Source organism: Rutilus rutilus (genome assembly GCF_951802725.1).
Source record: "Rutilus rutilus genome assembly, chromosome: 6".
NCBI classification, from domain to species: Eukaryota; Metazoa; Chordata; class Actinopteri; order Cypriniformes; family Leuciscidae; genus Rutilus; species Rutilus rutilus.
Window position 1 is genome coordinate 36,033,995 of NC_140214.1, and position 19,635 is coordinate 36,053,629.

Sequence of the window (19,635 nt, forward strand, 5' to 3'; positions counted from 1 at the left end):
GCCACTCCCCCCCCGCACTGGGCCCCCCCCAAACCCAAAAAATGCAGTTTTTCCTAAATAACTACTTGAAACGTGGAACCGAGGATGAAGAAATTGTTATGGTATGTTGGTCTTAAGGGCCCACATCAACCTAGCCCATAATCACTCATTTGTGATTTGCGCCCCTCCCATAAAAAATGAAAATGCAATATTATTCTGCTTTAATCGCCCCTATCTTCAGTGGAGATGTTCAGAACTGCACCATATTTCATGTGTATGATTAACTTGACATCCTCTGGGGGTATCCTCTGCTAAGTTTTGTAGAATTTCATCCATGGGGGGGTATAAAATAAATTCATTTATGTGCACATTTAGTGACTGTACACTCATCGGCCTGTAGATGGTGCTGTTGAGCGAAGGGTTGCTGGTTTAGGATGATACTGTCACACACACACATGCAGGAATACAAACAAACGCAAGCATGCACACACACTGACATCCACACGCACAGACACACACCCATACACACACATACAAATCCACATGCACAGACACACACAAACACACACAAACACACACGCGCACACACATGTACGCACGCATACATACACGCACAGACACACACACACACAGACACACACATACACACAGACAGACATGCACATACTACTACTTTTTTTAGGTATATACATAAACACGCAATACAGCCAAATTGCTCCACGTCATTTATTTTTGTGGAAAGCCAGTGCAGGCCTAAGCGGCGGTCATATTTTGTACCGCCATGCGGTACATCTAGTTCATTTTCATTCTGTAAATGACTGCATGATCTACTTGTGCATATTAGGACATTTTTCACATTTTGATTCACAAAAAAGATAAAGTAAAACAAGGGCAATAATTTAGCACTTATTAATTGTTGTGCTCTTATGGTCTCTTTTCTCCAAACGTATTGACTTTCCATTTAATTTTGGGCAATGCTTCTTTCTGTGAATCTGTTCAGCACTGGAATGGCTGAATCTCTTGCCACATTGATGGCACTGATACGGCTTCTCTCCAGTGTGAATTCTCTCATGTCCTTGCAAGGCTCCTAACTGCTTGAAACTGTTTCCACAATATGAACACTTGTAAGGTCTTTCTCCAGTGTGGATCCTTCGGTGCACTTTCAACAGAGTGGCTGTAGTAAAAGCTTTACCACAATCAGAGCACAAATACTCTTTCAGACCAGCATGTATTTTCTGATGGTCTTTAAAACGGTCCAGCCATGAAAACGTCTTTCCACAAACAGAACACAATTAAGGCTTCTCTTTTGTGTGAACTTTCCTATGGCCCTTTAAATCTGATTTCTGAAAAAACTTCTTATGGCACTGATCACAATCAAATGGCTTTTCTCCAGAGTGAGTGAGCTTATGAACTCTGAGACTGTTTGACCATTTGAAACTCTTTTCACACTGATCACATGTAAATGGCTTCTCTTCAGTGTGAATATGCATATGAGTATTAAGGTTGCTTTTACTTAAAAAAATCTTTGCACACTGAGGGCATGTGAACAGGTTCTCACCCGTGTGACGTCTTGTGTGCATCCTAAAGCCTTTTTTACATTTCAAACTCTTTCCACATTGAAGGCATGTGAAAGGTTTCTCTCCAGTGTGAATTCTCATGTGATCCTTGAGGCTTTGTTTACGTGTGACGCTCTTTCCACATTGAGGGCAGGTAAAAGACTTTTTGGCTTCTGCTCTTTGTTCTTTTAAAGCATCATGAGGCTCCTGATTCTGATGTTTCTTCTCCATTTCCTGTAATTCTTCAATTTTCTTGTGTACTTTCAAGTCTAAAATGAAAATATAAAACTGTCATGGATTTTTTATTTATGTGATTTTCAAATCTGTAACTATTATTTTTAGCTTATTGTTTCATTTTGTTGCTTCTATAAATTTGTAATAGCCTATGATTCTAGTAAAAAAAAAAAGTTAAAAGTCAAGAATCAAGAACGGACACCAACCACTTTTTTCCTCAGTATCTTCATCTTTCACTCTGCATGCTTCTGAAATTCTCGTATCGTCATTCTCCTCTTTAATAAACTCCATCTTTACAACGTCACAGCTCATTGTGGTATGGAGAACCAGATCTGAAAAAAAAAAAAAGTGATTACACTATAGATTACTCCACACTAGGGCTGCATACTAGGGTTATTCCCTAGTTCTCTAATGTCATTCACAAATATACTGTTACTGGTGATAATATTTGAGAACTAATGATGTGCGACAACAGATGTTCTAATTCTCGATGTGTACAATAAAAATTATTGAACATTAATGATATCTTCAAGACAATTATTTTGGTTCTGTTCTGATTACCCTAGAGGGGTTATCACTGCTCTCCCTGCTCTTATCCATGCTAGGCTGCATGGATGGGCAGGGAGTTCTTGCCCAACAGAAATATACCGCAAATTCAAACTGTATGCTAAAATGGGTTTCTCAAACTCGGTCCTAGAGGGCCACTGTCCTGCAGTTTAGCTCCAACCCTGATCAAACACACCTGAGCAAGTTAATCAATGTCTTCAGGATCACTAGAAACTCACAGCTAGGTGTGGACCCACACAAACCACAGGGTGAGCAATGAAGCGATGTTTAATTCTATAATTAAATAGAATTTATAATTCAATGTTAGGCTGCATAGATTAGGTCAGCTGGAACCGGGAACACTTCCCATAAATCCTGATGTACTTGTTACATCATGAGAAGAATGGCATCTACGCTAATTTTAGTGTCTTTGTTTATCCCAAGGTTTTCCCGCAGCCTGCCGGATCCAGGCCGTTTCCAGATCTGATGAAGGACCTTCGCCTGGACCCGGTGTCAACGCAGTGCTGAAGTGCCAACTAGTCTCTCCCTATGGAGGATCCCTTTCCCACTCTACAGATAACGCGTCGTCGGGAAAACTCAATTTGCGTATCTACCCCGAATTGATAAAATAAAATAAAATTCTGAATCAAAACTATAAGGAAACACCAGTAATTTGTTTAGGTTTGGTTTGTAGGGAATTCCAAACCTGCACACATATATTCAAACGCACATACACTCACCTAAAGGATTATTAGGAACACCATACTAATACTGTGTTTGACCCCCTTTCGCCTTCAGAACTGCCTTAATTCTACGTGGCATTGATTCAACAAGCTGCTGAAAGCATTCTTTAGAAATGTTGGGCCATATTGATAGGATAGCATCTTGCAGTTGATGGAGATTTGTGGGATGCACATCCAGGGCACGAAGCTCCTGTTCCACCACATCCCAAAGATGCTCTATTGGGTTGAGATCTGGTGACTGTGAGGGCCATTTTAGTACAGTGAACTCATTGTCATGTTCAAGAAACCAATTTGAAATGATTCGAGCTTTGTGACATGGTGCATTATCATGCTGGAAGTAGCCATCAGAGGATGGGTACATGGTGGTCATAAAGGGATGGACATGGTCAGAAACAATGCTCAGGTAGGCCGTGGCATTTAAACGATGCCCAATTGGCACTAAGGGGCCTAAAGTGTGCCAAGAAAACATCCCCCACACCATTACACCACCACCACCAGCCTGCACAGTGGTAACAAGGCATGATGGATCCATGTTCTCATTCTGTTTACGCCAAATTCTGACTCTACCATCTGAATGTCTCAACAGAAATCGAGACTCATCAGACCAGGCAACATTTTTCCAGTCTTCAACTGTCCAATTTTGGTGAGCTCGTGCAAATTGTAGCCTCTTTTTCCTATTTGTAGTGGAGATGAGTGGTACCCGGTGGGGTCTTCTGCTGTTGTAGCCCATCCGCCTCAAGGTTGTGCGTGTTGTGGCTTCACAAATGCTTTGCTGCATACCTCGGTTGTAACGAGTGGTTATTTCAGTCAAAGTTGCTCTTCTATCAGCTTGAATCAGTCGGCCCATTCTCCTCTGACCTCTAGCATCAACAAGGCATTTTTGCCCACAGGACTGCCGCATACTGGATGTTTTTCCCTTTTCACACCATTCTTTGTAAACCCTAGAAATGGTTGTGCGTGAAAATCCCAGTAACTGAGCAGATTGTGAAATACTCAGACTGGCCCGTCTGGCACCAACAACCATGCCACGCTCAAAATTGCTTAAATCACCTTTCTTTCCCATTCTGACATTCAGTTTGGAGTTCAGTAGATTGTCTTGACCAGGACCACACCCCTAAATGCATTGAAGCAACTACCATGTGATTGGTTGATTAGATAATTGCATTAATGAGAAATTGAACAGGTGTTCCTAATAATCCTTTAGGTGAGTGTAACTATAGAACCCGTTCTTAATGCGCATCTGAACGCCATCAGCGTTTCTCACAGGTTCGCGTTTAAAGTCTGTGTAGAGAGAATGGTGTTGTCTTGGCGGCCCTGGTTTGAGGACAGATGATCGTTGCGACGGAGGCGAATCAATCAAGGCTAGCTTTAGCTGGAAAATAACTTTATTAAAGAACCGCTATAAAGCCAAAACAATCTTACGTTAAATTATACATTTATCTCTGTAAAGCTGCTTTGAGACAATCTACATTGTTAAAAGCGCTATATAAATGAAAATGACTTGACTTGACTTGACTTAATTCAATGAAGCGACAAGAATACCTTTTGTGCGCCAAAAATACGACTTTATTCAACAATTTCTTCTCTTCCGTATCAGTTTCCGACGCGCGTTCACGAGAGCATCCCTCACTCATAGCAGACTGACGGTTGGAGGGGAGTGGTTAAGGATATTCAACCCAAGCTGAAGGAACGTCGTTCCAGAGCGGAAGCAAATTTTCTGATTTTGATTCAAGATTAGTACCACAACAAACAAATGTTTGCACGGATTAATTGTTTACCACAAGACTAGTAATGTGCACTAACCAAGTAAATAGAGTCCAGTTTGATTTCATGAGGTCTTTAATATCCCAATATTCAATTTCCAGTCATTTTTTTTAGTTTTATCTTTCATGATGTTTTTAGCCTCAGCTTTACTTAAAGGGCTAGTTAGCCCAAATATTAAAATTATGCCTTTCATTTGTCTGTTGAACACACAGCAAGATAATAACAAAATCTTAACGGTATGCAAAAAAAAAAAGTCAAGTTTGTTTATTTAGTGCTTTTCACAATACACATTTTAAATGCAGAACATCATATTGTTAATATGTATAATATCTTCAAAATCGAGTGGTAAGGCTAACATTCTGCTAACATCTCTTAGCCAGACATTGAATGAAATGATACATGTTTGGAAAAACTACAGATTAAACAATAGTAAAAATTATTGTTAGTTGTAGCCCTAACTATTATGAGAGAAATTATTATATATTTAAGTCTAAAATAAGAAAGATCTGTTGCACATTATTCAGCAGAATCATGCAGTAAACAACATTGAGATACAATGATTAGCATCATTTTATTTCTTGTATTTCCACGTTACACACCAGTGGTTCCCATCCCTGGTCCTGAAAACCCCGACACTGCACACTTTGGATGTCTTCATTATCTGGCCTTGGAGTTTGGCCTAATTAGCTAATGAGTTGAATTGTCTATGTTTGATATGGGAGTGTGCAGTGTTGAGGAACCAGCATTGAGAAACAGTCGCCTATACCAGTGGTTCCCAAACTTTTTGAAAGCATGGCACCCCTTTGTAGTGTTTTTTTTTTCACGGCACCCCAACCCAATTAAACTAAACGAACATATGTACATACATATATACAATTATATCCAGATGAGCAAACAACAAATGAAGCATAAACAGCAGCATGAATTTATTATGAATGCATCACAACAGACATAATATGAGGCGAAACAACCCCTTCAGATAAATCATCTGTCCGTTTATAACTGGACACACGTCAACAGACTGATTTTAACCAATTAGGCTACTGTATGTGAGAATCATTGGAACAAAACAGATTTAAAGATACTTAACTCTTTAAATAATAATAAACAACTCCAAATATTTTTTTCTTTAGTTCCTCGTTTGCTTTCTTCAAACCTGACCTTATAACTTAAAAAATAAAATATCTTTGCATGGAACTGTCGTGGGCATTTTAATGGGATACATGTGCCTGCTTTTGCGAGCACAGCCTCTTGATACGGGGGTTGATTGAGGATAGTGCAACTCGTAGATCGTGCTCCACTGACAGGCGCTGCCTTTTTTTGTTTATCACGTATGCCAGGGATGAGAACGCTAGCTCGCACAAGTAAGAGGTTGAAAACGGCAACAGCACATTGACGGCGCATTCTGAGATAGATGGGTATTCGTGTCCCACATGCAGCCAAAATTCATCTGAAGACATTTCTCCAAATTTTAATTTTAAAGTGCGATCCATAAGAAGTTCCGCCAGTTCTTCTTTCGATTTGATTGGCAACATCTTTGCCGATTCTGATGAGAGAGGGTTAAAGGGGTTACGGATCCAGTCAAAGTTTTCATTATCAGCGCCAGCGGGGAAGTAAACCTCGAACCTTTCCTGTAGCGTCTTCAGATGTGCAGCTATAGATTTGAATAGAACTGGAGTCTTGCGAGCGGGGTCCTCTGCTGTTAAGGGAAGCATGTCAATGTTTTTATTTTTCAGAATTTCTTGCCACAGCTTGAGTTTGGCCTTGAAACCGTTAAATTTGTCTGTTGCTGTTAAAATGTTTTCTTTCGTTCCTTACATCTTTGTGTTAAGCTCATTTAAGTGACTAAAAACGTCTGCGAGGTATGCAATCTTAGCCCACCACGAGTCGTCGTTGATCTGTTCTTTGTGGGGTATGTCGTGCTCAGTTGAAAACTGCCTGAGTTCATCTCGAAGCTCATAGACACGGGAAAGCACCTTGCCCCGTGACAGCCAGCGCACCTCCGTATGCAGCAGCAGACTCTGATGCTCAGACCCCATTTCATTGCACAGTATGTTAAACAATCGGGACTTCAAAGGTCGTGACTTTACAATTTTGACAGCTTGTTCTAATGCTACAGTCAGGTCTGGGGGCATTGCTTTTCATACGAGTCATACGAGTGCTTCGCGGTGCAGCATGCAGTGGGTAATCTGCACATCTGGGTTTTGGTTCTTCACCATAGTTACCAGTCCTTTTACTTTTCCAGTCATAGATGCAGCTCCATCTGTGCATATACTATGACACATGCCCCAGTTTAGACCACATTCTTTCAAGTACGTATCGATGACAATAAACATTTCTTCCCCTGTTGCACGACTTGATAGTTCTTTGCAGAAAAAAAAATTCTCCATAATTAATTCCTCATCAGTATATCGCACACTGGCCAGGAGATGACAGTGTCCACTGCAGTCCATAGAATCATCAATTTGGAGTGCAAATTTGCCACCTTTGTTTAGTTTTTCGGTTAGTTGTGTTTCTATATCAGCAGCCATGTCATCAATGCGACTTTTAATCGTGTTGTCAGATAATGGGATTTTGTCAATTTCTTTGACAGCGTCCTCACCTATCATTACCCCTACGATTTTTTTGCAGGCTGGCAAAATTACTGATTCAGCAACGTTATGGGGCTTCTTTGATTTGGTGATTATCTCTGCTACTAAGAAGCTTGCCTCCTGAGCTTTATCAGACTCACGCACACATGACATCATTTGTTGGTTCTGTTTAACATTTTGTGCTTTTAGTCGCTTGAAGTATTCTATGTCTTTGCTGGTTAAACCGTGGTGTTTCGTGTGGTGGTACTCGGTACCATTGCTGCATTTGATAGCTTTTCCCTGCAGACAAAGCATTCAGGCGTGGGACAGCTAGCATCTCCGATCCATGTAAAACCGTAAGCCAGGTAGCCTTCAGAGTACTGTCTAATTTTTTTTTTTTTTGGGTGGTGGTGGTCCCGGGTTGATGTCCGTCGGTCTTCTGGGCTGTGACATTTCTGCTTTTCTTTTGTTTAAACACAAATTTATCCATATTTGCCCTGTCCTGTCAATCTGCGTGAAATATAAAATTGAGCGCGCACCATTACAAAGGGCGGAGCAAGCGGGACGACTCCCTCCCGAGAACAGTCCAATTAGCAGTAAATAAACATTTCAACTTTAAATGTATGAAATATATAAATGTATATATAAATGTATTTATTTATAAATATATAAATATATAAAAATATATGTTTTTTTGGCTTATTCATTTTCGTTTGGACATTGTTTTGATATGATTTTAAAATATGCTGTAAAAGGTTATTATATGGTACGATAGTTATTTTAGGCTGTTTAAATTGGAAAATAAAGCTGAGATTCTGCGGCACCCCTAGCCAGTTGTCACGGCACCCCACTTTGGGAACCACTGGCCTATACAACACATGGTATTAAACAATCAGTTCCACTGATTTAAAGACAAAATAAATGACATTATTGCTTTACCACACATATACTTTAATTTAAAGAGTTGTTGTTGACTGTTTAAGCTACAGCACAGATTAATCATGTAGTAGACAGTGCCGGAGAGGCATTTCAGGTTTTTTTTTTTCAAACGTCAACTTTCCACAGCAAACAACTATGAAATGAAGACCCTGATATACTTAAAGCTAAATTGGATGAATTAACTGGTGTGACATCATTCAAAACAAAATCAGGCAAAAGTGAAGTTCATTTAGAGTTTATGCAGTTTAAAACAGCTTAAAGTCAACTTTCTGGAAAAGTAAACACCTTCAAACTATCATTGGTCTGTGTGACGATGATATAATAGGTCGGTGTGGCTCTGAGGCTCCGCCTTCTTTGATGTGGACATTTTTTTCTGGTTCATTTCTTCTGTTCAGTCCATCGATGTCAGACGCAAGTAAAAACATGAACACACTGAGAATTGCTTTATAGTAGAAACTGAAGTTGTAATTCTAATTGAAACACTGACACAGTTTTTTCATGTTTCAAGTAAAGCTGCTTGATTTTAAACAATATATTGTAAAAGTGCTTTATAAATAAACGTGATGTAACGTGACTAAAGTGCCGAATTGCAGAGCTGGTGCAAACATCTACATTACTGTAATCAGATGCTTTCTTAACTGCTGTTTTCTCACCACTTGTTATTTTTTTGTGTATGTGTTTATTTTGTTATTGATAGGAAAGCACACAGCACAGATTTATATTTTCATATCGGCAGCATTAGTTTGTTCGCTAATATAACTTATATTTTTACTCCTAAGCGAAGAACAAACAAGAACTTCACAGCGAGTATATTGGAGCCTTAAAGGGATAGTTCACCCAAAAATGAAAATTAGCCCATGATTTACTTACCCTGAAGCCATCCTAGGTGAATATGACATTCTTATTTCAGACAAATACAATTGGAGTTATATAAAACAAAATGTCCTGGCTCTTCCGAGCTTTATAATGGGAGTGAATTGGCACCATTCTTTTGAAGTCCATTCAAGTGCATCATATCCATCATAAAAGTGTCCAAAATGGCTCTGGCGGGTTAATAAAGGCCTTCTGAAGTGAAGCGATGCGTTCTTGTAAGAAAAATTTTCATATTTAAAACTTTATCAACTAAAGTAACTAGCTTCCGGCAGACGACCATACACAAGTCGATTTACGCCAAAAGAGCAACACTTGACGATGTATGCTGAGGATGTAGGAGTAGCGTAAGCTTTGACGCCTCTCGCGGTTCAAACAAACAGGGCTGGTCAACCACATTCATCATTACGTTGTGTGTCAAGTTCAAGGGTTACTCTTTTGGTGTAAATCGATGCGTACGGCCGTCTGCCGGAAGCTAGTTATTTTAGTCGATAAAGTTTACACCAACGCATCGCTTCGCTTCAGAAGGCCTTTTCCCTATTCGCTATTAAGCCCTCGGAGCCGTTTGGGACACTTTTATGATGGATAGAAGCACTTGTATGGACTTGGTGATACAAGTCACAAAAAATGGTGCCCATTCACTCCCATTATAAGAGCCAGGACATTTTTTTATATAACTCTGATTGTATTCTTCTGAAAGAAGAATGTCTTATAAACCTAGGATGGCTTCAGGGTGAGTAAATCATGGGATAATTTTCATTTTTGGGTGAACTATCCCTTCAGGTCACTACTTAAGATAATTTACCATAGCAAATTGCTCTTAAATTAAGTTGCTGCACGTTTTCTGAAGATGAACTTTGCTCTTCACTTTGACAGCTTTGGACAGCGATTGTTTATGTGAGCCAGTAGAGAGCTCTGTTGGCTGAAACTTCTCCCACACGGAAGGCAGACGAAAGGTTTCTCTGCAGCATGTGTCCTCTCGTGCTTTTTCAGGGTTCCTGACTGAGCGAAACTCTGTCCACAATGTGAGCACTTGTATGGTTTTTCTCCAGTATGGATTCTCTGGTGCTGTTTTAAGTTCCTGGCTCTAGTAAAGGCATTGCCACAGTCAGAGCACACATAGGCTTTCACACCTGCATGCATTTTCTGGTGATCTTTACAAGAGTTCAGGCGTGAAAAACTCATTCCGCAATAACAGCAGAAGTAAGGCTTTTCTTGTGCATGAACTTTCATGTGTTTGTTAAGAATCGATGATGAAGTAAATTTCTTATCGCACTGCTCACAGTTAAATGGCCTTTCTCCGGAGTGAGAGCGCTCGTGATCTTTGAGATTCGCTACTCTTCTGAAACTCTTTCCACACTGATGGCATGTGAACGGTTTCTCGCCGGTGTGAATCTTCATGTGACTCTCAAGGTGTGCTTTATATGTGAAACTGTTTCCACACTGGGGACATGAGAAGGGCTTCTCTCCTGTGTGAATTATTAGGTGTCTCTTAAGATTTCCTTTTTGTGTGAAAGTCTTTCCACACTGAAGGCAGGTGGAAATAAAACTCTTTCCTGTTCTTTGAGTGGAGAACAAAAATGAATTTTTCCCGTCAGGTTTCTGGTGTTGATGTTTCTCCTCCACTTCATGCAGTTCTTCGCTTTCCTCTTTCACGTCCTTATGGTCTAAAATGGATATAATCAATTGTAAAAAAAAAACAACAAAAAAAAAAAACAACGACAACAAAAAAAACAAGTCAACAGCAACGAAGGTAAAACAAGTAAAAAGTTAACCACAATGCAAACGCTATGAAGTAGGGCTCTAGCAGTGACATTTTTTACTACCAGTAAATTTGTATCTTTAATGATTTGAGGTGAGTAAATTCACTGCACATGACCTACGTTATGGCTGCACAATGAATCTAATTTCTAATCGCAATTATGGATGCCACAATTGCGAACTTAAGTGTTTAAAGCATGTTACGTTGTGAGAGGCGAATCACAACTTTTAATACTAGTCTGTAGGTGTGTCCTTATCAATGACCTGATTAAGACCTGATTATCCACTGCCCTGATTATCTCATGTCATGTTAATTTCGTGAACATGTGTGCTGACAAAGAAGCATCCAATTCCAACGACTTGAAAAAAGTGTTGCTCAGAATCAAGCATTAGAACCGAAAAACGATTCTCTAGCGATGACGTTGAGCAGCATGTTATTCTGTGTAAGTTATGTCGAACAACTGCTTCTGCACCATCAAGCAACACCATGAATTTATTCAATCATTTAAAATTAAACCACAGAGTGCAATACGAGGAGTATCTTAGCGTGAAGCCAAAAGCACCAAGTCATGCGAGTGTGAGAACTGTTACTCAGTCACCCATCATGAAATCATTTAGTGCGTTGCCGTACCCGGCAGGTTTTCAAAGGCAAATGGAGATAACTGAAGCAATTACGCAGTTCATCGCAAAAGACATGGCGCCGACTAATACTGTTTGCAGCGGGGTTAATGCAACTACTAATAAACACACTGGATAAGAGATATGTCATCCCCTCCCGCAATTATTTCTCTCAAGTTGCGCTATCTTCACTTTATTCAAAATGCCGGGAAGGCATTGAATCAGATCTGCAAAATATACAGTTCTATTCCACTACGACTGATTTATGGTTGAGTAGAACTATGGAAACATATATGAGCCTAACAGTCCATTACATTGCTCAAACTCAAACCAGATGCTTGCAAACATCCTATTTTCCACAAGATCACACTAGGAATGTGATTGCTCAAAAATTGAAAGAGATGCTGGCTGCCTGGGGTTTAAAGGAGGAGCAACAAATCTGTGTAACTACAGACAACGAAACATATATAGTGAACGCAGTTGCTATTAATAAATGGTCCAGACTCCAGTGTTTTGGGCACAGGCTGCAACTAGCAATTGGCTATTACTCAAGAATATTTATTCATCTTAAAAAATAAACACTTAATTATTACGCCATTGTAATATCATATTTACTTGTCTAATAATATGCAGACCAGGGGTTTTCAAATCCATTCCTGGGGACACCATCCTCCCAGAAAGTTTTAGATGACTCCCTAACTAATAAATACCTGATTCAACTGCAAAAAGGTGGTGGGGTGCTTCTCATATAGCTGAAGATGAAGACTGAATGTCCAACAAGGTGGGGATCAAAACAAACAATGATTGCCAGGGTGTTGGAACAACAGAGTGCCATTTCTTGTGTTCTCTCCACGGACAAAAAAGTCAGACACCTTGTCCCCACATGGCAGGATATAGAAGTCCTTGAGGCAGTCAACAACTCCCTTTCTCCTCTTGGTGAATTCACTGATGCTCTTTCAGGAGAGAAATATGTAAGTGTATCATATGTGAAGCCTGTTCTTCATGTGTTCAAAAATAAAAATCTTGGCAGAAAAAGAGGGAGAAACAGAACTCTCAAAATGCATCAAGAAGAAGATCCTGGACTACCTGAATGAGAAGTATGATGATCCACAGACACAAGAGTTGCTTGACATGGCTTCTGTAATCGACCCCAGATTCATGCTGAAGAATATCAAAGACGACAGAGTTGAAGCTGTCAAGATTCGTTTGAGAACTGAAATGGCATCAATACCTACAGTCATCCAGGTCATTATACTTATCGATACTGCTGTGTGTATACTACTCTGTGTTATTGTTAAGCCCCACAAATGGCACAAAAACAAAGCAGCATCACTTTTTGTGCACTATATTATGTGTCCAAAAGCCATTCCATAGTTTAATGTGACAGATGAATATTGAAGTTATTAAATTCAAGTTCACATAAGTGCATCCCTCCACTGCGGCTGTCAGTCATTCTCCATTCAACAACAGTGCCTGGTGGCTCGAGAACGCAAACCTTGAAATAGGGTCCAAGGTGCAAGCGTTGAAATTTTTTGAAAAACTTTGTTTTTTCCATGAAAGATTGGCATCAAGGCATCTCCCAAGGGTAGCATGTACAGAGTGAACAGAAACGGTCCAAGTACTGAGCCTTGTGGTACTCCATACTGAACTTGTGATCGATAAGACATCTCTTCATTTACTGCTACAAACTGATAACGGTCAGATAAGTATGATTTAAACCATGCTAATGCAATTCCACTAATGCAAACATAGTTTTTTAAGTCTATTTAAAAGAATGTTGTGGTCGATAAGTGTCAAATGCAGCACTAAGATCGAGTAACACTAATAGAGAGATACAACCACGATCAGATGATAAGAGCAAATCATGTGACTCTTATGAGAGCAGTCTCAGTACTATGGTACGCTCTAAATCCTCACTGGAAATCGTTGCAGATACCATTACTTTCTAAAAAGGAACATAGTTGTGAGGATTCTGCCTTTTCTAGTATCTTTGACAGAAAAGGTAGATTCGAGATCGGCCTGTAATAAATCTGTTTTTCTGTAGAAACTTGCTGTTTCTTTGTAATTATTTGCAGTGGCGGCTGGTGAAAAATATCTTAGGCTTAGGCTGTGCCATATTAAGCCAGTTTCAATAGTTTGGTAACCATGGGAGTCAGGTCTTTTAGCGTTGTGGCTCCCAGGTTGTGGAATGCCCTTCCTCAAGACATCCGTCAAGCATCCACCCATCTCTCCTTCAAAAACACAGTTTTTCTCTGAATATTACTCTTCAGCTCACAGTCTGTAAATTCTACCTTGTTATTGATGTTATTTGATTGAATCCCTCTTTGTTTATATCTTTAACCTAACTTTGCAAGTGACCTCTGTATATTACTTTCTGCCCTTGGTATGTGTATTGTGTGTTGATGTTGATGTTTATTTTGTTCTATTCCTTAACCCAGTGTTCTCAAACGTTTTAGTGTGTTGTACCCCCTGAGGATTTTAACATCCTTCTACATAGGCCTACTCCCTCTCAGCAGTCACACCTATTTGTAGGGCTGGTCCGAATACCATTTTTTGAGCTTCGAAGCTTCGATAGGAATTAACATCGAATATTCGAAGCTTCGGAGGGAGGGGGCTGAACATATTTTTCTCTCTAATAAGGAATCTCTATGTGTCTGTCTGTTTGCATTTAGATTATTTATCTTGCATTTTGAACCGTTCATCCAATCGACTTCACGAGTGCAGTGTCACATTTGGTGCAATATAGACATGCGAGACGTGACACGTTCAGAATTAATAAACTTTTAATACAGAACAGCGCGAGCGGGAAGCGCGCGCGCCTCACGCGCAACACTGCACTTGATACAAAACACAGCCTAATATTTTTCTGAGTAACAAATAACTCTCAAATCAGAAATCAGCAGCACAGTAATTACTGACACAGTAAAGGGTAGGCTAATATATTGTTTCTATTCTATTTCCACAATGTCAAAGCAACACGTGCTTATAGCCTACAAGCTCAGGCATGCACTTCTGCCCATACAAACACCGCTGTTCTGCGCTCTAAAATAAGAGTATTGTATTTCGCCCAAAAATGCTAAAAAAATAACCGTGTGAGAGCGTTTTAGGCTATATCATGTTATAGCCAGATATGACGACGCTTAAAGCACGCGTCACCGCAGATCAGCATCTATTCATCAAGCCAACGTGCAACTAATCAAAGTGAAAGTGGGTCGCAGATGCTTTAACACACAATCAACTTCATTAAAAGTAAAGAACCGAAATGATCTTACCAGGGCTGTTGCGCGCTCTCTTATTGCGGTCTTTGATTTAGAAATTTTAGCTGACGATCAGTAAAATGCAGCTGTTGCTGGTGACGTGCACTCCATTACATCTGCCTATAGCGCGGGATTTGAAGTTCGGATTCATATCCGTTTTGCAAAAACACATTTATGTGTTCATTGTTCATATTGACAAATCAGAGAGAGCTATCCATCTGAGAAAATGCATGACAGCCCCATTCAAGCGCGAATGGGAACCGTTTCTAGGGGGATGCCAGGTGTGAAAATTTTTTTTTTTTTAAATTAAAACGAATATTCGAATGTCAAATTTGAAATTCGAATACCAACCCACCGAACGAATATTCGAATACTCGAATATTCTGGTACAGCCCTACCTATTTGCCCCCTTAAATTGATTTTTCCAGTGCATTTTTACCTTTACAAATACCTTTATAAAATAAATCATGCTTTAAATAAACAAAAAATGTTCAGTAGAGAAATATGCAATGATGGTAAATTTTTTTTTTTTTTTTTTAAATCACCAGTAGGTGGCGACAAGTCATGGTCTTTATTAGTGAGTCATTCATTCATACAGTAACGAAGCAAGTGGCTGTATTTATGAATGAATCATTGACTCTCACGATTTGTTCAAAGCCGCAGATTCGTTCACAAACACTGCTGTGTGCTGCAGTTCTGCTGTGGCTTTCGTTGGAGCTATTATTTTGTTGTAAAAAAAATACTGACAATACTGTGTTGAAAATGACCATCACTTAATATTAATACCTTTCGTTTCTTGAACTGTTGTATAAAATCAATGTCACATTTGCAATCGTGTGGATATATAATGTGATCAACATTAAACAGGAATTCACACAGGGTATGTTTTTGTATCGAAGATAGACTGAATCTTAAATCGATCTCTATTCACAGTCTATGTATTCTTCATGCTAGTAAGTGCTAGCCTAAATCCCCACGTTTACAAAGGTACGTCGAGAATGACAGTATAGCGTGATTTGCCAAGACAGCCTAAACTGCACGCAATCTGTATGCACGAAGCTTGTGTGAATGCAGTCAATTTTGACTGCAAATTGTGCAAAAGATGAGGTCATTCGATCGGATGTCATGCATTTATGGCATTTTACCTGATAGAAATACATGCTCAGTTTTAATGTTATTTTAAGGTGGGGTAGAATTAAATGAACGGCAAAATTCAGGATTTTGTTCGCGGTACCTTCTGTCACCTCACGTACCCCAGTTTGAGAACCACTGCCTTAACCTATTTTTGTAAAGCGACCTTGGGTGTTGGAAAGGCACTATATAAATAAAAAAAATCATCATTATTATTATTAATAACCACCCAAACACAATACAAACTGCAGGATACCAGTGCTCTGTGAAAAAGTCAGTAATTATTTAATGCCAATATTAAAAGGTTGAGGCATTCTTACACAGAAACAAACATACTGCACAAACTTTTCATTTGCATTTGAAATTGAACTCAAACTGTTTTGTTACTTTCTCAGACAGGTGCTGCTTCCCTCACTCCGGTCACTGTCAGTGCTGGATCTGTCCCCGTTGTTTTAAAAAGTAATCACACAAAGCACAATAAGGCATTAGCATGACCACATCCGGCCAGCCAGGCCTTTCTAGTGTACCAGCTATGAGAGAAGCCTCGCACGCACTGCTTCCCTTTATCGCTAGCCTGCTGTCTGATAGAGATGGGCGCGCATTGGCACATGCTTGGGGTGATAAAAGAATCACCCATAGCGGACTAGATTTGAGCTTGCTAATTGGCTACAGTTTGTCAAACATTCATTTCTTAAATCAGTGATTGGCTAAGCTGCTTCTATCATATTTCAACATATACTGGCTGCATTTAATATTTCAAATACACAAATATTGACAATTTGTATACATTTATGTATTTACTTATTTATTTAATGCATGTGGCTCATAAACTGTGGTAGCGCCCTAGCGCCCTCTATTGGCCAGTCACCCCTGATTATTTCTGAAATTAACTTTTAATTTCAGTAAATGAGAAAATGTCTACACCATTTTGTTTTCAAAACAGGGGTTTTCAAACTGGGGGCCGCAAGGAAGTGCTAGGGGGTCAGTGGAAAGGTTTGGAGAAAAGCAGTGTAAAAGAAAAGTAAAAATAAATAAATACAAATAATATTGAACTAACTAAATAAATTAAATACTTAGATATTGAAATAATGTATATTTTAAATAAATAAAAAATAAATTAATATAGTAGACCAAGACAAATCAATAAGAATAAATAAACAATTATATTTAACTAAATAGATAAACACAACATTTAAAACTTCTAAACTTAAAACTAAATAAATAAATGAATAAATAAATAAAACCTATAGAATAAATAAAAAAGTAGTGTTTTAAATTAAATTAATCAGTTAATAAGTTTAAACTGACTAAATCACTTAAAATAAAAATGGATTAAAAGAAATACAAAATTTTATCTGATAGCCTAAATAATAAATACATTTGATAAATAAATTTTTTAAAAAAATGATCAAATATTTGATTAATAAAACATGTATTTAATATAACAAACACAGACACTAAATATTTTACACATTTAATTTAATTTAATTATTCCACAGTATTAATTGGGTCTTTTTAGGCTACTTAATATAGCTGCCATTTCAATTTTAGGATGGGACTCGCTCCAGGATGCTCGAGGGTCCGTGGGTGGCACCTGAAAGACTGAAACCCCCTGGTAGGCTACAAATAATACTTAACCTAATAGCCTGCCCTCCTCCTGAAGATCTACGTTCCTGCAGAAGCTTCAACAAACACACCTGCCTGTATTTTCAGCTCCAGCACTGGGGTTTTCCACATGTTTTGCGGTCAAAGTTTTGCCAAACAAAATGCAATTCATTCATATTGGCAGAAAACGTAATGCAGCTTTAAAGGCTAAAGCAGTGGCTTTGCTAAATGCTTCTTCTGTCATGCACTTCTGTCACGTAAATGCTGTCAAACATGTTAAGTAACTGCTATACAACGTTATGAGCAGAGGTGGACAGTAACAAAGTACATTTACTTGAGTACTGTACTTTTGAGTAGCTGTACTTTACTTGAGTATTATTTTTTTCTGGAAACTTTTTACTTTAACTTCACTACATTTGAAAGACAATTAAATATCTTACTTTTTACTCCACTACAATTCTGTCAGGTCCTTGAGTAGAAAGTAGTAATGTCAGTCAGGGGATGATTTTGGTTGCAGGGACCACAGAGGTTGCATTTTTGCAGGGGTTGCATTGTGGCTGGAAATGAAAGTCGAATTGACGTCAGAAACCGACTGATGTTGGTTTCTGACGTCAACCCGATTTTCGTTTTCAACCACAATACAACGTCTGTCCAACGTTGGAGATTAATATCAATCTGACGTTGGATTCTGACATCAACCTGATTTTCATTTTCAACGTTGGGTTTGGTCTTCTAAATGCGAATTTTGTCATTGTTTTGGTGCACACTATCTTATAGATAACAGTAAGGCTAACATATTCATACTAAAAGCCAAAAAACTTTAAATATGGCAGTAGGCTATTTGAGGGAACAGCCATTTGGGTGTCCGAAACCATTGTGGATGAGTGCACTTATTCAATCCCACTACTGGAAATGTGTTCTAGAAATAAATGTGCTATTGATAAGAGGGTAGGCAGGCATAGATTCAGAGGCATAAGGTACTGTAAGTATTACACACAACAATGCAACAATAATAAAACAATGCATTGAAAGTTACTTTCGATATTCAAGTACTTTTAAAAACAAGTAGCCTACTCCTGTACATTTACTTAAGTAAAAATAGGTCTTTACACTTTTACTTGTACCGGAGTAATATTTGACCAGTAGTATCTGTACTTTCACTCAATTAAGGAAGTTGTGTAACGTTACTTTGTCCACCTCTGAGCAATTGATTGTTTTACGTTGTTGTTCCTCGGCAATGATTAATGAATGAAGAATGCACACCAACCTCTTTGTTCCTCAGCATCTTCATCTTTCGCTCTGCATGCTTCTGAAATTCTTAGATCATAATTCTCCTCTTTAATGAACTCCATCATTAAGCAACTTTCAGCTGTTTGTTTTGAAGCGGTCTTCGTTGCGTTTCAGATGATGAGAATTTCCTCAGCAGATACTGTCCTGAATAACTCGACTGCCCCACTTAAAATACATTAAATAAACCACTGTTAAAGTATAGTATTACATCCGTACTCATTTGTCCCCTAGATAAATATACGTAATCCATCCGCATCAGCTCAGCTGTCGTAAACACCTCCTCTTCCGCGAAGCAAGGAATTGTGGGCAATATTGTAGTAAAAAAGCTTGAAATAATATGACCATTTGATCGGTTCTATTTATGTAATTTATTGTATTATTATTTTATTCTTATCTTATCATTTTGTCATTTCTATGTGTACAACAATGATCCAGCCTAAATAAAGTATAAATTACATTATTGATAATATAGTTAATAACTTGTATTAATTTGTTTATTTATTATTTAACACCTATCACCACTTTTTATTTTATTTTTGCTGTTCTGCATGTGTAATGTTTTATTTCTGCATGCATCTGGGAAACAGTTGTAGGATATTTGTCAAAATATAATGCAAACAATAACATATTATTTAGAAATTCTGACCCATAAGTGACCAAATTAAATTCAGACTAATATTCTTTGGTGCCCCTGTCCCTTTTCATAACTCTGACGTTAATAACTGTGGAAATTAATAATCACAGTCTGTGAATTTGTCTGGAAACCTAAATA

General features: G+C 38.6%; 1 long non-coding RNA gene across 1 annotated transcript; it reads right to left on the reverse strand.

Moving 5' to 3' along the window:
* Window positions 1–689: 689 nt before the first annotated feature.
* Window positions 690–19,150, reverse strand: LOC311292772. The gene is made up of 3 exons (XR_014627791.1): window positions 18,841–19,150; window positions 1,976–2,101; window positions 690–1,804 (listed from the first exon to the last, which is right to left on the reverse strand). It is a non-coding gene; the product is annotated as an uncharacterized lncRNA (long non-coding RNA).
* Window positions 19,151–19,635: the final 485 nt, after the last annotated feature.